The 21,575-nt window shown below is 42.9% G+C and overlaps 1 protein-coding gene across 3 annotated transcripts in view; it reads left to right on the top strand.

The window, feature by feature from the left end:
* SH3BP4 (SH3 domain binding protein 4) overlaps nucleotides 1-21,575 on the top strand; it is a 157,602-nt gene that overhangs the window by 66,377 nt on the left and 69,650 nt on the right. Inside the window, exon 1 of one of the 3 annotated variants that reach the window (XM_038748914.1) lies at nucleotides 15,665-15,688. The exons of the other annotated variants lie outside the window; for them this stretch is intronic. The gene's annotated coding sequence lies outside the window, so the exon portion shown is untranslated. Of the gene's footprint in view, nucleotides 1-15,664; nucleotides 15,689-21,575 lie in introns of those variants that run through there. 3 annotated transcript variants of the gene reach the window in all.

Here is a 21,575-nt window from a genome sequence, read left to right as displayed (position 1 = left end):
AATTCCCTCTAAGATCACTCTCAGGTGGCATTTCTTTGGTATCATCTATGAATCATATATAAATGAAGTAACGGCCCAGAACCACCCACATAGAAGGCCACACACCCAGAGGGCCACACCTTATCAGCCTCTTGGAGAACATCCCTTTTTCCACAGAAAGCGATCTCCAATATCAGCTTCGTTACACTGATGATAGACTACGTTGGTTGACCATCCAACCAGCTGCCCCATGGTGAGATGAAGTTGGGCAACTGAAAACAAGGGGTCTAGAGGAAACCCTTTAAAGGTGCCCTAAACTAAACTTAACTGCAAACCGTGTTCCATCCAAAAGCTGGGAGATAACTGCTGTAGATAATCGAGAGGGCCCCACTGAAATTTAGAAAGGAACGGCTGTGTTTGAACAGGCACGCCAAGTGTATCAGGAGACAAGGGAAGATATTTTCAGGTGCTGCAAATGGCAAACATGACAGCACTATAAAGAGCAGTCTTTGTGTATGCGTTTGGTATGATCAGAACTGCAAGGCCCACGTTGGCATTTTCAAATATTTACAAATCTGCAAGTGAACTTTACCAACATTTTTATGAATACAAAGGATTGCACTCTTCCTCTGCCTTTGTATAGACACACACAGACACACATATGTATATATTTAGTTTGCACAGCTAAGTGTGCTAAACAGAGTTATTCCCATAAAGATGAATGGGGAAAACCCTGTAGCATTCTTAATTGGCTCCTTGAAAAGAGCCGAGCAGAAGAAAGCTAACTGAAATATAGGTTCCTAAGGTTCAGAAAATGTACCAACACAATAGACATAAAGATTTAAAGGTGCTAAAAATGCAGTTAAAATTGTTTTATTAATATCCATGACCAAATAGCAATGTAAATATATATCAATTAGTGGTATTCAGCGCTATGTGCTGAGCACTGTAATAAGTGCTTGGGAGAGTACAATAATAAGTTATGATTTTAAAGAGTTAAATGCTAACAGGAACATATTGAAAGAGGAAATTGTCCCCAAGATTGTAGCTGCCAAACCCAAAGCTTTGCATATGTTGATTTGACCTTATTTTCACCTGATTTCACTAGCAGTACTGAACTGTAACTATTTGAGGGATAATTTCTGTGCAAACATAGCAGGTTTGTGTGTTCTTATACACCAAACGTGCAGTGAGATCCGGTTTGCCCAATCCACAGAACATATTCATTGCTCAGAGCACCTGACTCGCAAAACCAGAGGGTCATCGGGAAATGAGAGAGCTCTATAAGAAACTGTGGTGTGAAAATTCAATAATGCTATCATAGAAATAAGGTGCTTCTCTCACCTTGATTTCTTGGATGCTTCTTGAAAATTAATATTAATTGTTGTGGATGGTACTTCCCTAAACACTTAGAAACCGAGAAGCAACGTAGTCTAGTGGCTTGAATTCGGGTCTGGGAGTCAGAGGATCTGGATTCTAATTCCAGCCCCATACTTTGCTGTGTGACTTTGCACAAGTCACTTAATTTCTCTGTGACTCAGTCACCCCATTTGTAAAATGGGAATTAAATATTCCTCCCTCCAGTTTTAGGCTGTGAGCCCTATGTGGGAAAGGGATTGTGTCCAATTTGATTATCTTTTATGTATCCCACCACATAGAACAGTGTTTGGTACACAGTAAATGCTTAAGAAAAAGCATTTTTTTTAAAGAGACTTGCGCTCTCACCTGTAGCACTAATGTACATAATCTGTATAGTTTTTTACTTCCTCCTATCTATAATTTATTGCAGTGTCTATTTTCCCCACTAGATTGCAAGCTCCTTTAATAGTGGTATTTAAGTACTTACTACATGCTAAGCCCTGTACTAAGCACTGGTGTAGATACAAGAAGAACAGGTCAGACACAGTCCCTGTCTCACATTGAGCTCACAGTCTAAGGGGAAGGTAAAATGGGTATGTTATTGCTGTGTGAGAAGGAGCATGGTCTAGTGGAAAGAGCCTAGCTAGGCCTGGAAGTCAGGGGACCTGGGTTCTAGTCCTCACTCTGCCATTTACCTGCTGGGTCATCTTGGCCAAGTCATTTAAATTCTTTGTTCCTCAGTTCCCTCATCTGCAAAATGCAGATTCAATAGCTCTTCTACCACCTACTTAGAATGTAAGCCCCATGTGGGATCTGATTATCTTACATCTACCCCATTGCTTAGTACAGTGCTGGGCACATGTAAGCCCTTAACAACAACCATGATTATTTTGCAGGTGAGCAAACTGTGGCACAGCAAAGTTAAGAGATTTACCCGAGGTCACACAGCAAGCAAGTGGTGGATCCTGGATAAGAACCCAGGTCCTTTTGAGTCCCAATCCCATTCTCTTTCCACTAGGCTATGTTGCTTCTTGTGTCACAGCTCTGTTGCAGCCACCCAAGCTCTTAGAATAGTGTTCTGACTTTTGATTGACTGGAAGTGAGGAAGAGGTATGAAGACTTCCCAATTAAGCCCTCTTTTCCCTGGCTCCCTCTCCCTTCTGCAACATCCTTGCACTTGGCTCCATGACCTTTGGGCATTTGATATTCACCCTTCCTTCAACCCTGTAACAATTGTGTACATATCTTTAAATAATATATTATAAATTTTTACTCTGTATTAATGTCTGTCTCCCCCACTAGACTGTAAACTCGATTTGGGCAGGGAACATGTCTGCCAATTCTGTTGTACTCTCCCAAGCACTCAGTCCAGTGCTCTGCACACAATAAGAACTCAAGAAATACTATTGATGATGATAGTATAGAGGATAAAGACTCCAGCATGATTTGAAGGAGTCATTTGCTTGGGGTGCTCCAAGCTAAAGTGTGAGTCTGTCAATTGTATTTATTGAGCACTTACTGTGTGCAGAGCACTGAACTAAGCACTTGAGAGAATACAATGTAACAGCCATTCCCTGCCCACAGTGAGCTTACAGTCTAGAAGGAGAGACAGACAGATTTATTAATATAAATAAAATTACAGATATGTGCCTAAGTGCTGAGGGGCTGGGAGGGGGGAATAAATCGAGGGAGCAAGTTAAAGTGATGCAGAAGGGAGTGGGAGAAGTGGAATGGAGGGCTTAGTTGGGGAAGGCCTCTTGGAAGAGATGTGCCTTCATTAAGGCTTTGAATTAGGGGAAGAGTAATTGTCTGTTGTGCTTGTGTATTTTATGCTTTGGAAAAAGTGGGTTAGCTCTAAAAAATCTCCCTGTAGTTACTTGGAGAAGCTTATTGCCCTTCTCTCCTCCCAGAAAAGCCCATTTTTATTCCTGGACTATTAATAACTTTGTTGCAGCTAGGGACAGAGCACTGGCCAGGGAGTTGGAATGTTCTAGATGATATTCTAAGTGTTTTCAAACAAGACCTTCCTCAATTTTCTCATTTGTAAAATGGATTAGTATGCCCAGCTCCTACCCTACTAAGAGGGCAGCTTTGAGGTTAAGTGGCATGGCCTAGGGAAAATAATTTGCTCCTGGGATTCAGAGGATCTGGGTTCTAATCCCAGATCCGCCACTTGTCTGGGAATCTGAGGAGCTAATCCCACCTCCACCATTTGTTTGTTGTGTGACCTTGGGCAAGTTAAATTGATTTTCTGGGCTTTTTTCCTAAGTTGTAAAAATGGGAATTCAGTGCCTGTTCTCCCTCCCTCGAAGACTATGAGCCCAATCGAGCACAGAGACTACGTCTGAACAGATAATCTTGTATCTGTCCCAGAATTTAATACAGTGCTTGGCATGTGGAGCATTTAAGAAGTACCATTTTTAAAAAGGGAATATAAAGTTCATGAGGTGCGAAAGAAAAAATATGCTTGACCAATTCAATTGCAAAAAAGTGTCCTCTCCCGCCCACTAAGATTATACCTCCTGGGTGTCCACAGTGTATTAGTAAGTGGATTAAATTTGTGAGGGTAAGCCTCTCCAAGCATTAAACAGTAATTGGATAATCAGCCACGCTGCTTTTGCTAGAAGACGATCTTTAAGAATTATTTAGCCCTGCCCCTAAACTTTGTGCCACAGTAACCCTTCTTTTAAGCACTACTTCCAGTGTCAGTTATGGCCTGTAATGAAAACAAATTGTCTAGGTAATTAACAGGGCCACATGACTAGCTTGCAAGCCTATTCTGTTGAATTTCCTCCTCCAAACCTGTTAGATGGGTTGAATTCCATTCTCAATCCTGGCACAGACCTGCATCAGGAGACGAGTTAAAGGTGAAGAGAAGATGATTCACACTAAGGTTGCTAATTTATGTCTTGAAAGAATAAATTGAGACTGGAATCCTAGGCTTTTATTGTTACTTTACTGTTAGAGAATCGTTACTCATTCACGTGCCGAAGTAAGGCTCTCTTCAGACAAAGAATGAAAAGCAGGATTCGCTTCTGCATTCTGTTTAAAAGTTGTTGATTGTATCTAGCTAGTTGGTTATATTTGGCCATTCAGTATTTTAATTACATTCTAAGTCTTCCACATACACATTTTATTTCACATTAGTAGCAAATGTTACGAGAAACAAGCTGTGGTTTATGTTTCCATCGTGCCTTGTATATTTCAGGTGTCTTCGCAGCCCAGAACTAACTGTCCACATTCAAAGAAAGTTGATAATAGCAGATCTCCATCCATGAATGTTTGCCTGTCTTGGTAGAGTGCTGTGCACCCTGAAAGGACTGAATGGAGGTCTTGTGTGGAGAGTGTGTGGAGGGGAAATTCTTAGGCTAGATCCCATGGGAGCTTTTTCACATATTCAAGGTACTTATAGCTTTGGGGGATTTTCTAGCCATACTCTCCTGCTTCCTCCTGCCTGTAATTTATTTTGATGTCTTTCTCTCCCTACAAGTCCTATTTTGCTCTCCCAAGCAGAGCTCTGTGTGTTGGGCACTCAGTGAATACTATTGACGGATAGAAGATTGCTTTTTCTGGTTTTCAGGGTTGAAGGTGGGGATTGTGACTACTAACTGTATTATAATCTTTTAAGAGCTAAGTACAGCACTCTGTACACAGCGCTCAGTAAATACCATTGATTGATGGGCTGATTGAGTGCTAATGCTTGGTCAGTTTTTATAGGGACTTTCCCTACACTTTTTCCTCTGAAAAGGGCATAAATTCAACCAGCCTGTGTTTGCTTTCCCCATCTTTAGGTGGGGCTAAGAGATCCCAACCATCCTATTACTTAGCTGGCTTGTGTTATCTCTGCAGAGAACAGAAGGCAAGTCCCTTAAGATTCTCCTCTCAAAGCTCAGGAAGCCAAAGGTATTACTATAGCAATAATAATAGTATTCATTAAATGCCTACTATGGGTAGAGTACTCCCTGTACTAAGCACTGGGAGGAAGTACACAGGTGGGAATTAGATAAGCACGACTATACTACACAAAATAAAACCAAAAGTCAATGGTGAGCTGGGGCTAGAGGAGCAGAATTTTGGGCTCCTAATGATTGAGTCTACAGCATAGTCACAACCACTAGCTTTCCTGAGATGAGAGACCTCATGCTGCAGGTGCTGTTCTCTTTCCCACCAGGATGGTGGAAAATGGGATGGGAGGGGTTTTCTCCTATGGATTGAAGGGGAGGCAGTTCCCAGGGGTTTGGTAATAATAATAGTAATAATGGTATTTAAGTGCTTCCTATGTGCCAGGAACTATACTACGTGCCAGGGTTTGTACAAGGAAATCAGGTTGGTCACAACTTCCTATCCCATGTGGGGCTCACAGTCTCAATCCCCAGAGAAGCAGCGTGGCTCAGTGGAAAAGAGCCCAGGCTTTGGAGTCAGACGTCATGGGTTCAAATCCCGGCTCCGCCACTTGTCAGCTGTGTGACTTCGGGCAAGTCACTTCACTTCTCTGTGCCTCAGTTCCCTCATCTGTAAAATGGGGATGAAGACTGTGAGCCCCATGTGGGACAACCTGATCACCTTGTAACCTCCCCAGCGCTTAGAACAGTGTTTTGCACATAGTAAGCGCTTAATAAATGCCATTATTGTTATTATTATTTTACAGATGAAGTAACTGAGGCACAGAGAAGTGAAGTGACTTGCCCAAGATCACACAGCTGAAAAGTGGCAGAGCTGGGAATAGAATCCAGGTCTTTCTGACTCCCACTATGCCATGATTCTTCTCATGGTGCACAGAGCATGCCAGGATCAGAGGGGCAGGGACCCTAGATGTTGGAGGGGAAAGGAAACTTGCTCAGCCACTCTGGAGGAGAAGGCCAAGAACGCGCAGGGAGGCGAGGCTGCAATTACCGGATACTTCACTCAGTTACAGAGGAGAGGGACTGAGAAGGGTCACTAGAGTTTTTTAATCTTGGCCCAGAGCAAACACATCATGCTGGGGGCTGGTGCCCCGGGTGTCCAGGAGGGAAGGCAGTTCTTAATGTTTCTCAAACTGTCATCCTGGGTGAAACACCTGCTTGTTGAAAAGGGATGGCGTATCAATGCAATCTTCTGTTTGGACTGCTAAGTAAACCATACATCCCCTCAGGGTTTGGCCCATTCCCAGACAAGACCATTAGGTGCCTGGCTTCAACCAGTTCCGCTGGTTGTACAATAGTACCGGGCTGGAGAATTATTCCGGCTCCGGTGCCAACCTGTTAACATCCCGCGAAGGACCGCAATCTCTGTGTTTCTGCCTTGTCCCTTGATATTCAATATTGCACTTGGGTGATTAAGCATGGCTAGAGAAGGGACCTGGGTTCTAACCTCAGCTCTACCACTTGCCTGCAGGGAGATCTTGGGAAAGTCACTTAGCTTCTCTGTGCCTCTTGTTTCCTCATCTGTAAAATTGGGATTCAATTTTTTTTTTCTTAGTCTGTGAGCTCCATGTGGGACAGGGACTGTGCCTGACCTATCTTGTATCTACCCCTGTGCTAATCACAGTGCTTGGCACTTAATAAGCACCTAAACAAATACCACAATTATCATTATTAGTAGTAGTAGTATTTAATCACATTGTTTTTCATTATTTTTGAGTAATAGCATCCATGTTTTTAGTAAACATATGGTTGACCATTATTAAGATGGCCAGGTTTCTGCAGCAAGCGGGGAGGGAAGGAAGCAAAAAAGGGAACTGGCTCAGGAGTTGCATGTACATCATTTGTAAGTCAAAAGAATTAAAAAATGAAAAAAAAATGTTCAAAGCATTGACTTGTAGCCATATCCTCACGGGTTTCTGCTGCATTAGAGGGACTTCTTTGTGTAGCATCTGATCTTGTCTCTGTTGCGTAGGGAAGCAAAATGGAAGTTTGGGGAATGAACTGCAAGCACATCAGTAAACTTGAGGTGTTGGAAATGGTTTGTTCCAAGAAATTGTTTTGTTGTTGTTTTTTCCATTGTACAGCATATCCTTCAAACCCTACTGAAGACACATCTCCTCCAAGAGGCCTTCCCAGGCTAAGCCCCACTTTTCCTCATCTCCCTCTCCCTTCTGCATCACCCTGACTTGCTCTCTTGGCTTGTCCCGGACTCCAGCCCCTCAGCACTTATCTCAAATTGTATTTATCTGTATTGATGTCTGTCTCCCCCCTCTAGACCTGAGCTCCTTGTGGGCAGGGATTATCACTGTTTAGTGTTGTATTGTACTTTCCGAAGTGCTTAGTACAGTGCTCTGCACACAATAATAAATACGATTGAATGAATGAAAATAAAAAAAAAGCACTGTGGTTATCAAAAGACCTGTATCAATCCCATGAGTATATGTATGTAGGTATAGGGGCAGTAAGGAGTTTGAGGTGAATTTCCTGCTGAAATGATACTTTACTATTGCCTAGCTTGCTAAATTCCTCACTTCTTGCATTTTGTGAAATCTTGCATTAAGGAAAACTTATGCGTATGCCTCACACATGCACATAAACTTCTTTAATAATGTGGCAGCCCAGCCAAACAGGCTTGTCTTGTTGAAAGAAGCTCCCTCTGAAAACACACAAGAAGGCAATGTGGTCCAGTGGAAAGAGCATAGGACTGGAAGTCAGAAGACCTGGCTTCTAGTACCAGCTCTGCCACTGATATGCTATATGTATTTGGATAAGTCACTTTAACCTCTGTACGACCACCTACAGTGAACATATAAATGCCTGTTTTTTCCCCACTATTGAACTGAATCAGGGACTGCATCTGACCTGATTTTCAAAGCTTACTGAGGTCAGTGGGAAAACTCCACAGAGATCATTATGGTCATAGAAAGGGTCTACTAATTCATTTGTACTCTCCCAAGTGCTTAGGACAGTGCTCTTCACATAGTAAATGCTCAAGAAATACCACTGATGGATTGATCAGAGAATTGACTCACTGAGAGGTGCAGAAAGGTCCTTGGAATATTCTTTAACTACCACCTGAAAGGGGCAGCTCTAGCACTGACTTGGAAGATTATAATCCAGTTGGTTTCCATCATTAAACACTTTTTTCTAATTGAAGCCTTGGCATATCTTTTAGATTTGCTCATTTACTCAATTGAATAATGCTAACCTCTCTCTGAAAATATTTTCTTCATCAAGTGGATTTGTCTACAGTCTTTTGAGGATAAAAGCTAGATCCCATGGATTTTCTTCACAGAAGTGGTCCAGGGAAATAACCCTCAGGAGTATGTAGTTTCTCACTCGTCCTGTGGCACTCCCTTGTCTAACAATTAGGGAGAGAAAGATATTTTAATATATTTAGTGTTTTTTGAGAACAACCTCTTCAGTGCCATACAGACAGAGGGTTTTATTGCTGCTCAACTACTATGGAGCTTGTGTTAGCCCTGAAGGGGAATTTCTGTGGGTCTTGCATAGTTTCGGAGTGCTGTGACGGAGGTAGTGTTGAACTATGTCAACCAAATATTTAACCTTGCATAACTAATAGGTCAGTGGTCAGAATTCTAGCTTGCTGTCTTAACTGATTTAGTTCATGCTCAATTTAAATGTGCATCCCTTTTACCAAACCTTCAGAACTCATTTGAAAGTTTCCAAGGACCAAGAGATTCCTGGCGAAGTCAACTGAATCACCATCTTTAAAGGAGTGGCCTAGATTGCTCTGAAGCATAGTTACTATCTAATTTATAGAAATAAGCATGGTGGGACCCAGGCAGTATTTGAGTCGAGTCTACCTCCTGCTCTTAGATGTTTGCTGTAGAAAGGGGCAGGGGTATGGACCCAGGCAGTATTTAAGTAAAGAGTCTGTCTCCCACCTTTAAGATATTTGCTGTAGAAAGGGGCAGGTGTATAGCAGGACTCTGTATAAATTGGAATTGAACCATTGGGATTTGAGGTTTGATTAGCCCTTTGAATCACTCTTCTTGTCCTGGTGGTATGAAATTTGGAGAATAAGAATTGTCTTGGCTCTATTCTCCCCCTTCATGACTTTGTGAACTAAAATCAAGTTCCCTATCAACATTTTCCTTTCCAGAATGAAAAGTTAGAGGTGTTAAAAGACATGTGAAGTTTCCAAGAGTTAATAATGATAATAGTAATAATTGTGGTGTTTTTTAAGTGCTTACCATGTGCCAAACACTGTACTGAGTGCTGGGGTAGATAGAAGGTAATCAAGTTGGACACAGTCCCGGTCCCACATGGGGCCTGCAGTCTTAATCCCCATTTTACAGATAACTGAGGCACTGAGAAGTGAAGTGACTTGCCCAGTGTCATACAGGAGACCTCTGAATCCCAGGCCTGTGCTCTTTCAACTAGGCCACACTATATTTAGAGGTACGTCCAAAGGACAGATGTCAATGAATCGTCTATAACACAGTTTTTCCAAGCAACCTGTTGACATCTTCTGAAGCAGAACCCTGGACTGGATGGACTATTGGGCTGTTCCTGACATCATCTTTGTGTCGTTTGACAGTGGGAGGACAAGGCCCCCTGGGAAATGGAATCTTCCAGGACAGAGTGTGTGTGATTGAGGGTTGCATGCACTTTCCTCATTTTTGAATTACTTGGTATGCTGGGAAGTTTACAAGTCAAAAATGGAGAAGCAGTGTGGCCTATTGAAAGGAGAACAGGTCTAGAAGTCAGAGTACCTGAGTTCTAATCCTGCCTCCACTACTTGTCTGCTGTGTCACATTTGTCAAATCACTTGACTTCTGAAAATCAGTTCCCTCATCTGCCAGATGGGGATCCAGTACCTTTCCTGGGAAACAGCATGGTGTAATGGATAGAGCACGGGCCTGGGAGCCATAAGATCATGGCTTCTAAGACTCTGCAACTTGTCTACTATATGACCTTGGGGAAATCACTTCACTTCTCTATGCCTCAGTTACCTCATCTTTTTCCTCTCCTCCTCCCCATCCCCCCTGCCGTACCTCCTTCCCCACCACGGTACCTCCTTCCCCCCTGCCCTACCTCCTTCCCCTCCCCACAGCACTTGTATATATATTTGTACAGATTTATTACTCTATTTATTTTACTTGTACATATTTACTATTCTATTTATTTTGTTAATGATATGCATATAGCTTTAATTCTATTCTGATGATTTTGACACCTGTCTACATGTTTTGTTTTGTTGTCTGTCTCCCCCTTCTAGACTGTGAGACTGTTGTTGAGTAGGGGCTGTCTCTATATGTTGCTGACTTGTACTTCCCAAGCACTTAATACAGTGCTCTGCACACAGTAAGCGCTCAATAAATATGATTGAATGAATGAATGCAGTCTGTAAAATGGGGATTGAGACTGTGAGCCTCACATGGGACAGGGACTATGTCCAATCTGATTTTCTTGTATCCACCTCAGTGCTTCGTATAGTGCTTGGCACAAGGTAAGCACTTAACAAATACCATAATTTTTTTCCCCCTCCTACTTGAGACCCATGTAATATTTAACTGCCTTGTATCTACCCCCAGTGCTTAATACAATGCTTGGCACACACCACAGGTATTATTATCAGACACTTCACTTGACTGATAACTTTATAGACCAGTGAGTGGCCATACAGGGCATTAGAAATGTCAGATGGTACAACCCTAACCTTGAGGATGGTGATTCAGGTGGTAAGCCATCATACATGCCTCCAAATATCCTTTGGTTCCACTCTCGGGGACCACCGTTTTCAGAGGGCCACTCCGCTATGGATATTTTATTTTAAGCTCCTGGCCACCTCTACTTTGTCTCCCAACATTGAGTTCTGTGGCTCAGAAGTGGAGCCTGGGTTAGCAGGGACCTAAGAAAGCAACTCACAATCTCTGAAGCAAGTGGATAGGTCAGGAGTTACCAAGGAGAAGCACTCTCAATTGGATGGACTCTTTTTTTGTTTTGTTTTTAAATGTACCATGTCCCATGTGGGGCTCACAGTCTTAATCCCCATTTTACAGATTAGGTAACAAAGGCACAGAGAAGTTATGTGACTTGTCCAGGGTAACACAGGGAGCCCGGAATAGAACCCTGGTCCATTTGACTCTCAGGCCCATGCTCCATTCACTAGGCCTCACTGCTTCTCTCAGATGGACTCGAGTGAACTTCCACAAAATGTTGTGCATGATGATATTACATGGGGGCCCAATTTATCACACATGGTGTCACATGCATCTCAGTACCCAGGATCAGTAAGGGTCACTCTAGTCTTACCCAAATCATTCATTCATTCATTTGATTTATTGAGCACTTATTATGTGCAAAGCACTGTACTAAGTGCTTGGGAGAGTACAATCCAGTGATATGCACTGGGCTCTTGGGTGACCTTATGTTCTTATATATTTCATTTATCAGTGGACGCACTGAGCAGTTAGTGTGTGCAGCGTCCCTGTACTAAGTACATATGAGAGTACAATACAGTGGAATTCATAGACACAATCCCTTCCCTTACAGTCTTCAAGGAGCTTATAGTCTAGAAAGGGGAGACAGAACCTCTTGTATTAAGGTTAGAAGCTTGGGCATGAGGTGTGTGACAGTACCCTCCAAAACCTCATGATTTCTTGAGCTACCATTGACAGGGAATGCATCTGCCAACTCTGTTGTATTGTTCTCTCCCAAGTGCTTAGTATAGTGTTCTGCAGAGAATCAGCGTGGCTTAGTGGAAAGAGCACAGGCTTGGGAGTTGGAGTGGTGAGTTCTAATCCCGGCTCTGCCACTTATCAGCTGTGTTGTGACGTTGGACAAGTCACTTAACTTCTCTGGGCCTCAGTTCTCTCATCTGTAAAATGGGGATTAAGACTGTTAGCCCCACGTGGGACACCTGATTACCTTATATCTCCCCCAGTGTTTAGAACAGTGCTTGGCACATAGTGCTTAACAAATGCCACTATTATTATTAAATGCCACATAGTAAGTGCTAAATAAATACTGCTGCTGCTAAGTATAAACACCAGTATGTACTGCCTCATGTGTATATGACACTTGCTCCCAGTAAAAGCTAGCAATTGTATGCCCCATGCCATTGATTTTTGCTGTTGGGAGAACTTAACTCAGATTTAATTGAGACTTGAATGATTTCCAGTTTATTTCATTTAGTAAAGAAAGAGTAATAATGGCTTCTGGCTCAACTGTTCCAGGTTTCCCAAAGCAAGGCTCTCCTGCTGTTAATTTAATGAGCATGTAGGGTGGCTTGGGGTCTTGTTGCTAAAATGTTCCCTATTGGACTGAGAGATTTTACTGACCAGCCCAGAGTGTATTCAAAAAATTCTTCAGAATTTCCCAGAATTCATTTGTTCTAATCACAGTTCGTCTCGTTTTTCTTGTCAGTGAAAAGAGATGAATTTCTCCAGATCATAATCTCACCCTCTTCCTGTATGTTTTTCCTTTTCTTTCCATTATTGGACTCCCTCCCTCTCCTCACTATTCTCTCCTTCCCATCATGCCAAATCACAATTGCTTAGCCAGTTTCAAAAATGTATTCTTCCTAGGGTTTAATATGCTCCAGATATCTGAACAAAATAATAATAATTGTGGTATTTGTTAAGCTCTTACTGTGCCAGACACTATACTGAGCATAAAAAGTGGCAGAGAGACAACTGATTGCCCTCTTCAGAAGAAAAACATCCAACCCACCGACTATCCATTACAACTAGAGAAAAATGCTTATTTATCATTCCCTGTGGACAAATTATTTTTCACTTGATACATTCCCTCCAGACCTTTCTCCTGATGGCTTTGTCTCACCCAACTGGTTTTTTTTTTCCTTGTGTTTTATATTATATAGCTCGAGAGCCAGCTTAAACACACTCCTCTTTTTGCAGTGTAATAAATAGAGCCACCTCGAATCACTAAACCAGATCTTCAGACTGAATGTGTTCATCCATTTTACAGTAATATTTATGTTGTTCTAGGCCATGTGACAGCTCAGAATTCATTATTATGAAACTTGGAGAGGCAAAAGTCGGCTCACTCATCCTTTAGGTAATTAGTGGATCAGGGAAAACAATCCCTGGAGGTGAAGTCACTCACTGAAAGGAGTTTAGGCAGAATCAGAGGGGTAACAATGTCAGTCTTACCATTGGCTAAACCTCCTAATTCACCTCGCTATTCTTCTACTATAACTCATCCTACACACTTTGCTCCTCTAATGCCTACCTATTGCATACTAAATGGGATTGGCTGTAAAATCAGACTCAGTTCCTGTCTCACATTAGATTTGCAGTCTGAGGAAGGGAGAATAGGTATTCAGATTCATTTAATCCCCCTCCCCCTTTTTTTTTTTTTTACAGATGAGGAAACTGAGACTAAAAAATTCAAACAATCCATGGTATATTTTGAGTGTTTCCTGTGGGCAGAACACTGTATTAAGTGCTAGGGAGAGTACAGTACTATAGAGTTTTGTAGACAAGATTTCTGCACACAAGTAGCTTACAGTCTAGAAGGGGAGACGGGCATTAAAATAAATTACAGGTAAGGAGATGCAACAGAGTATGAGGCTATGTATGGGAGAGCAGTGGGGATAGGTTGAGCATCAAAATTATTAGGGGGTACAACCTCCAGTGCATGATAACTTGCCCGAGGTCACACAGGAGGCAACTGGTAAAGAATTCAAGGCTTTTGACATGTGATCTTTCCACTTAGCCATGCTGGTTCTCATTCATTTCATTCATTCAGTTGTATTTATTGAGCACTTAATGTGTGCAGAGCACTGTACTAAGTGCTTGGGAGTACAATTCAGCAACATATAGAGACAATCCCTGCCCACAATGGGCTCACATGATATCCAGTGGTATGCTTATAGTATGCAAAGCACCATGGGAGATATAGTTCAACATAATGTCTGGCCTCCTTCAGCAGGAAATATTTAACCCCCGTTTAAGGCAATCTCAGACTATCTTTCCTATTTCCCTCAATCTGGTTTGGGAATATGATGGAAAATCATGATGGGGAACATGGCCTGTAAAGTAAGTCCAGACATCACAAATCATTTGTTCTGCATTGCCCTGCTCAAATTGGGCATACTGCCCCCCAGTCCCCACCCCTCATCACATTGGCATTCTCAACATGGCCACACCCCCTTTCTGAAATGTGCAATCCCTTTTACCCCTTTCATTTTGTCATATTTTTCCTTAATAAATGAGTTCAGTTTGGTGTGTCAGCATCAAATATGTGTTAGACCAATGAGGAAAATTATCCTTCCACATGCTAGTCTACAAATAGATTAGAAGGTGTGGCAATTTTACCCGAATCGGGTAGTTAAACCAGAGCAATAGTTTGAAACTTGGATTTGTCTCAGCTCTGCCACCTCCCCATCACTGCCTTTTTTTCACCAAACTGCAGAGAATCAGCATCTTTTTTCGCTAAACTGAAGAGAATCAGCCTATGTGGAGGGTTTTTGGGTTTTTATGTGTGTGTGTGTGAGTTGTTTTTGTCCCTTCTGTTGATCCTTATGTTGTCAGAAGGCTGCAGTGCTTGAGGGCAAATGTATCCCCGTGGACTTGCCTTTCCAGTCAGGTTCTTCAAAGGAACGAGACCCTGGTAATCAAGGTTCTCTGGAGTTTAATTCTAAAAGAGTTTTATTCTGAGCATCATGCACTTGGTTCAATTCTCCCATTACTAATAATTGAGGTGTTTGTGAAGTGCTTACTCTGTGCCAAGCACTGTACTAAACACCAGGGTACTTATAAGTAATCAGATCAGGCACAGACTCTGCCCCATAGGGAATCCACAGTCTAAGGGGGATGGAAAACAGGTATTGAATCTACATTTTACAGATGAGGAAACTTAGAAGTTGTGACTTCCCCAAAGTCACAGACAGCCAAAAGAAAGAGCCAGGTTTAAAATTCAGTTCCTCTGATTCTGAGGCCCATGCTTTTTCCACTAGATTTGACTTTCTTGCCGAGTTCTTCAGAGGAACTAGCTCAGAGGAAGGTGTTTGCCAAAGAGCCTTCCACAGCAAGGAGTAGGGGAGTGACAGAGAGGAAGAGTTCCTTTTGGGCTCATTTCAACAGTATGTTACTGGCCTTCCCTGAGAGGCCAAATAGATGGGGCAGGTCCCCTCTCCCCCCCCCCCTCCGCCCCATGATTCTGGTCACAGTAATAATAACTGTGGTATTTATTAAGTGCTTACTATGCTAAGCACTAGGCTAAATGTCGGGGTAGACAGTACAATCATAAGGGACTCATCTTTTGTACCATATGATGCTCACAGTCTGAGGGAAGGAGAACTGGTAATTTTATCCTGTCTTTACAGATGAGGAAACTGAGGCACAAAGAAGTTCTGTGACTGGCCCAAGATCACACACCAGGCAAGAGACAAAGCCAGAATTAAAACCCAGGTCTCCTGACACACACCTAGGCTGGAGCTCTTTCTCACTGCAGTGCGTACAACCCTTCCTTCAGTACACTCTTTCTGCTCTTCCACCCTGGCCTCTGATGGCCATAAAACAGCCCCAATTGCACCGGAAGGGAAGAGAAATCCCATTGGCAGAGGTTCCCTGATAGGCTTGCCTTGCAACCCTGATAGTCTTTATTTTATTTTTTACATGGTATTTGTTAAGCACTTATGCTATCTGCCAGGCAGTGTACTAAGCGCTGGTGTAAAAACAAGCTAATCAGGTTGGACACAGTCCAACATGGGGCTAACAGTCTTAATTCCCATTTTACGGAAGAGGTGACTGAGGCCCATAGAAATAAAGTGACTTGCCCAAAGTCACTCAGCCATCAAGTAGCAGTTGAAATTAGAACCCAGGTCCTTCTGACTCCCAGGCACCAGCTCTGTAAAATAAATAATTATTATTATTTTGTTATCTTTTAAGTGCTTACTATGTGCCAAGCACCGTTCTAAACACTAGAGTACATACAAGTTAATCATGTTGGACACAGTCTCTGTCCCACATTGGGGTTACACTCTTCATCCCCATTTTATAGATGAGGCAGTTGAAGCCCAAGTAAATTAAGTGACTTGTCCAAAGTCATGTGGCAGAGCTGCGATTAGAACCCAGGTCCTTCTGACTCAATCAATCAATCAATCAGTCGTATTTATTGAGCGCTTACTGTGTGCAGAGCACTGTACTAAGTGCTTGGGAAGTACAAGTTGGCAACATATAGAGACAGTCCCTACCCAACAGTGGGCTCACAGTCTAAAAGGGGGAGACAGAGAACAAAACCAAACATACTAACAAAGTAAAATAAATAGAATAGATATGTACAAGTAAAATAGAGTAATAAATATGTACAAACATATATACAGGTGCTGTGGGGAAGGGAAGGAGGTAAGATGAGGGGGATGGAGAGGGGGACGAGGGGGAGAGGAAGGAAGGGGCTCAGTCTGGGAAGGCCTCCTGGAGGAGGTGAGCTCTCAGTAGGGCCTTGAAGGGAGGAAGAGAGCTAGCTTGGTGGATGGGCCGAGGAAAGGCATTCCAGGCCTGGGGGATGACGTGGGCTGGGGGTCGATGGCGGGACAGGCGAGAATGAGGCACGGTGAGGAGATTAGCAGCAGAGGAGCGGAGGGTGCGGGGTGGACTGTAGAAGGAGAGAAGGGAGGTGAGGTAGGAGGGGGTGAGGTGATGGAGAGCCTTGAAGCCGAGGGTGAGGAATTTCTGCCTGATGCGCAGATTGATTGATAGCCACTGGAGATTTTTGAGGAGGGGAGTAACATGCCCAGAGCATTTCTGGACAAAGACAATCCGGGCAGCAGCATGAATTATGGATTGAAGTGGGGAGAGACACGAGGAAGGGAGATCAGAGAGAAGGCTGGTGCAGTAGTCCAGACGGGATAAGATGAGAGCTTGAACGAGCAGGGTAGCGGTTTGGATGGAGAGGAAAGGGCGGATCTTGGCAATGTTGCGGAGCTGAGACCGGCAGGTTTTGGTGACGGCTTGGATGTGAGGGGTGTCCTGTGCTCCTAGTACTGTGGTCCATCCACTAGGCCAAGCTGCTTTTCCAGTAGTGTGTTCCCTTTGCTCCCAACTGCCACAGCCACCCAGCTGCTCCTTGTGTCTGTGTTTCAGTCTCCCCGTGATTATTCCAGCTGTGCCTACATATTTGGGGCCAACTTTAACTTGCCCAGATGTTGGTCTCCTCTGTTCGGGTGTAAGCTCCTCATGGGCATGGGACAGGTCACTTTCTTACTGGTTTTCCCAAGGTCCTAGCACAGTGCACCGCACCAAGAGGGTCCTCAAAGAATATGTGATTATTAATTCTTTATTCCTACTGTTGTTGAGTTTGAGTTCACTTTGGCAACAATTCAGAAGTTAACAAGCAACAGCATCCTCTTCCAAAGAGTTTGGACCTCTTGTACTCTCCAAAGTGCTTAGTACTGAGCTGTGCACATAGTAAATACTCAATAAATGCCACTGATTGGTGCCAACAGAGTCCAGGAGATAAGCCTTCTAAATTCCTTCCTCCTCATATCAGACAGATAATTGCTCCCCCATTCTTCAAAACCCTTTTGATGCACATCTCCTCCAAGTAGCCATCCCTGACTTAGCCCTCCTCTCTTCTCCTGCTCCCTTCTGCACTGCTCTTACTTGTTCCTTCATTCCTCCTCCTTCCCCTCCCCAAGCACATATATATACACCTGTAATTAATTAATTAATTAATCAATATTATCTGTCTCCCCCTCTAGACTGTGAGCTTGTTGTGAGCAGGAATGTGTCTGTTATATTGTACTCTTCCAAACTCTTAGTACAGTGCTTTGCACATAACAAGTGCTTGATAAATATGATTGAATGAATGAAATTGGGATTCCAGACCTTCCAGAGGGTGAAGAAATGACCCATTACACAAACAATCGTATTTCTTTAAAACTACATCTGGTAGAAAGAGGGAGAAGTGGCAGGTATAAGGAAACTAGATTGAGGAGATGATTTCTGGTTGGTTGTCTGTCCATCTGGGCCTGGCTTCTGCAGTGTCTCCTGTTTCCTCGTGTGGACAATAACCCTTTCCCACAGGGACCTGAGTTAGGTCTTTGGTGATAATCACAGTACTCCCATCCTGAATTTCTGGATCATGGCAGGGGGGAGAGATAAGACTCCCTATATTATTCCATGAATGGCAGTTTGAAAAAAATCAAAGGTAGTACAACTGCTCTGTACCTCAGTTTCCTCATCTGTAAAGTGACTCTAAGAGGCTTGCTGAAGTTCACACAAGCAGGCAAGTTGTGGAGCTGGGTGGGAGAAGTTTAAGGATTTTTTTTTTAAGAGCTTTTATGTCTAGGTCAACAGTGCATGAATTCATTTGAAATGTCAGGGGAAAAGTACATTTGTGTATTTAACTAAGGACTCGGCTGGACTGTTTCAAAGCAGGTCACAAACCACCTGAATTTGAGACTGCTGAAGAAGGTAAGAAGAAGTATGACGCGATTCAAGTCCAGTAGGCATTTGAAGAAGGAAGTTTGTTGGTTTTGCTTTTAAGTAATAAATGCTAAATCAGGTAAACCATGACACTTTTTTGCTAATTTTTTGCTAATTCTCCACCTTGAAAAAGACCCTTTAATAATAATAATAATAATAGTTATTATTATTATTATTACTTTCATATTTAAGCCCTTACTATGTGCCAAAAATTGTACTAGGTGCTAGTGTAGATACAGGTCCCACAAGGGTCTCACAGTCTATGGGGAGAACTGGTATTGAATACCCATTTTGCAGATAAGGGAACTGAGGCACATAGAAGTTGTGACTTTCCAAGGTCACACAACAGACAGATGGTGGAGCCAGAACTAGAACCCAGGTCCTTTGACATCTAGGCCCAAGCTCTTTCCCCCTAGACTAGGGGAAAAGCAGGTGAAGCAGGTGATAAATTGGTGGTATTTGAGCACTTACTGTAGCAGTGCACTGTGCTAAGCACTTGAGAGGGATCAATAAAACAGGGTTGATAGAATTGTTCCCTGCCCACAAAGGAAGCAGTGTGGCCTAGTGGATAGAACACAGGCCTGGGAGTCAGAAGGACCTGGGTTCTAGTCCTGGCTCTGCCACTTGTCTTCTGTGTGACCTTGGGCAAATCACTTAACTTCTCCATGCCTGTTACCTTATGTTACAGATGTTACCCCATCTGTAAAATGGGAATTAAGACTGTGAGCCCCATGTGGGACATGGACTGTGTCCAACCTGATTATCTTTGTATCTACCCCAGTGCTTAGTTCAATGCCTGGCACATAGTAAGCACTTAACAAATACCATAAAAAAAGCTTACAGACTAGAGGTGAACAGCTAAGAATCCAAATAGCAGTGAATAATAATAATTGTGGTATTTGATAAGTGTTTACTATGTGCCAGGAACTGTACTAAGAGCTATGGTGGATACAAGTAAATCGGGGAAGACAGAGTCCCTGTCCCACATAGGACTCACAGTCTTAATCCCCATTTTACAGATGATGTAACTGAATCAGTCAATCAATTGTATTTATTGAGCGCTTACTTTGTGCAGAGCACTGTACTAAGCTCTTGGGAAGTACAAGTTGGCAACATATAGAGATAGTCCCTACCCAACAGTGGGCTCACGAAGAAGTTAAGTGACTTGCCCAAGGCCACACAGCAGACAAGTGCCAGGCCCATGTTCTATCCACTACACCAGATGAGAACCCATTACCTTCCAACTCCCAGGCCTGTGTTCTATTCACTACGCCATGCTGCTTCCCATTATACCATGCCACAGAATTCTGAGGAACAGAATGGGGGCTCCTGAATCAGGTGTGTTCAGCAAAGGAGATGAGGGGACGACAATCCAAATAACGGAAACTGGAGGCCGCTCCCAGTTATCCTTGTGGAATATGGACTTCATTCATTCATTCAATCGTATTTATTGAGCACTTACTGTGTGCAGAGCACTGTACTAAGCGCTTGGCACCATACTAAGTGCTTGAAGGCCTCGGCTGGGATCTTGACCCCATGACTCTGGAGCAAAACTAAAACTGGACAAGTTTGATCTGTATTTAGAAGTTAGAAGTAGTAGTAGCAGCGGCAGTAGTATTTATTGATTACCTTGTGCAGAGCATTGTATTAACAAATGGGAAAAATACACAGGGGCCTCAAGTCTAAAAATATGTGTGGGGAGGCTGACAAATAAGGAATGATGAAGCAATAAAACACTAAGCAACAGAAAAGAAGGAACACATGAAACCAAAACAAAAATCAGCAGGGTGCTTCAACTACAGCAATCACTATATCAGCCACCAATTTTTTCCAGTTTTGTGGAAGCACCATTGTTTTGGATTACCTAGTTGTTACCATTGTCTAGATGTTTCCATTGTTCTTTGCAAACAATTTCTATTTGCCTTCCTCCCCAATTGCATTGTAAAAGGCCTCCCAGGCAGGGCCCATATCTTCTAATTTATCAAATGTTACTAGCACTTGGTACCTAGTAAAATGCTGATAATGGTGGTGATGGCATAATGCTAGCTGGATGTAATTTCAGCAGGATGTGGAGTGATGAGTTTTTTGTTTTGTGGCTTTTTTTGTTATATCACTTCTCAGACAAAAGGTATATGAAAAACTTGGTGAATTGGGAATAGAAAAGAAATAATTAAATTGTTCATCCTTCACTGACCTAAGGTATCTGTTGAGTGTTTACTGTGTGGGGAGGAAATGTGCTAAGCACTTGGAATAGTAAATTAGACATGGTTCTGTCCTCAAGGAGTTTACAATCTTGGGGGGGAAGACAGCATTAAAATAAATTGCAAGGGGGGATGCCACTACGAATAAGGATAATAATAATAGTATTTGTTAAGGCTTACTATGTGCCAGGCACTCTACTAAGTGCTGGGGTGGATACAAACAAATCAGGTTGGATACAGTCCCTGACCCACATGGGGCTCCCAGTCTCAATACCGATGAGGTAAATGAGGCACAGAGAAGTTAGGTGCCTTGCCTGAGATCACACAGCAGAAAAGTGGAGGGGCCGGTATTAGAACCCATGACCTTCTGACTCCCAGGACCAGGCTCTATTCACAACTCCATCCTGCTTCCCAAAGATGTATACAGAAGTGTTGTTGGGAAGAGGTAGTATTGTGGGTACCCTAAAGCCCTAAGTTATTAGGGCTCAAATACATAAGTGATGTAGTTGGGAGGGAAAATAGGATAGAGAGATGAGAAGTTAGGGAAGCCTTCTTAAGAAAGATACGATTTTTAGAAGTGCTTTGATGGGGGAAGTGTCAGATATGAAAGGGGAGAGAGGCTTACTGGATAGAGCACATGGGTCTAGTTGTCAGAAGGACCTGAATCTGATCCATCTTCTGCTACATCTCTGCTGTGTGACTTTGTGCAA

Source organism: Tachyglossus aculeatus, chromosome 7 (assembly GCF_015852505.1).
Source record: "Tachyglossus aculeatus isolate mTacAcu1 chromosome 7, mTacAcu1.pri, whole genome shotgun sequence".
NCBI lineage: Eukaryota > Metazoa > Chordata > Mammalia > Monotremata > Tachyglossidae > Tachyglossus > Tachyglossus aculeatus.
This window is presented reverse-complemented; position numbering and strand designations above follow the sequence as displayed.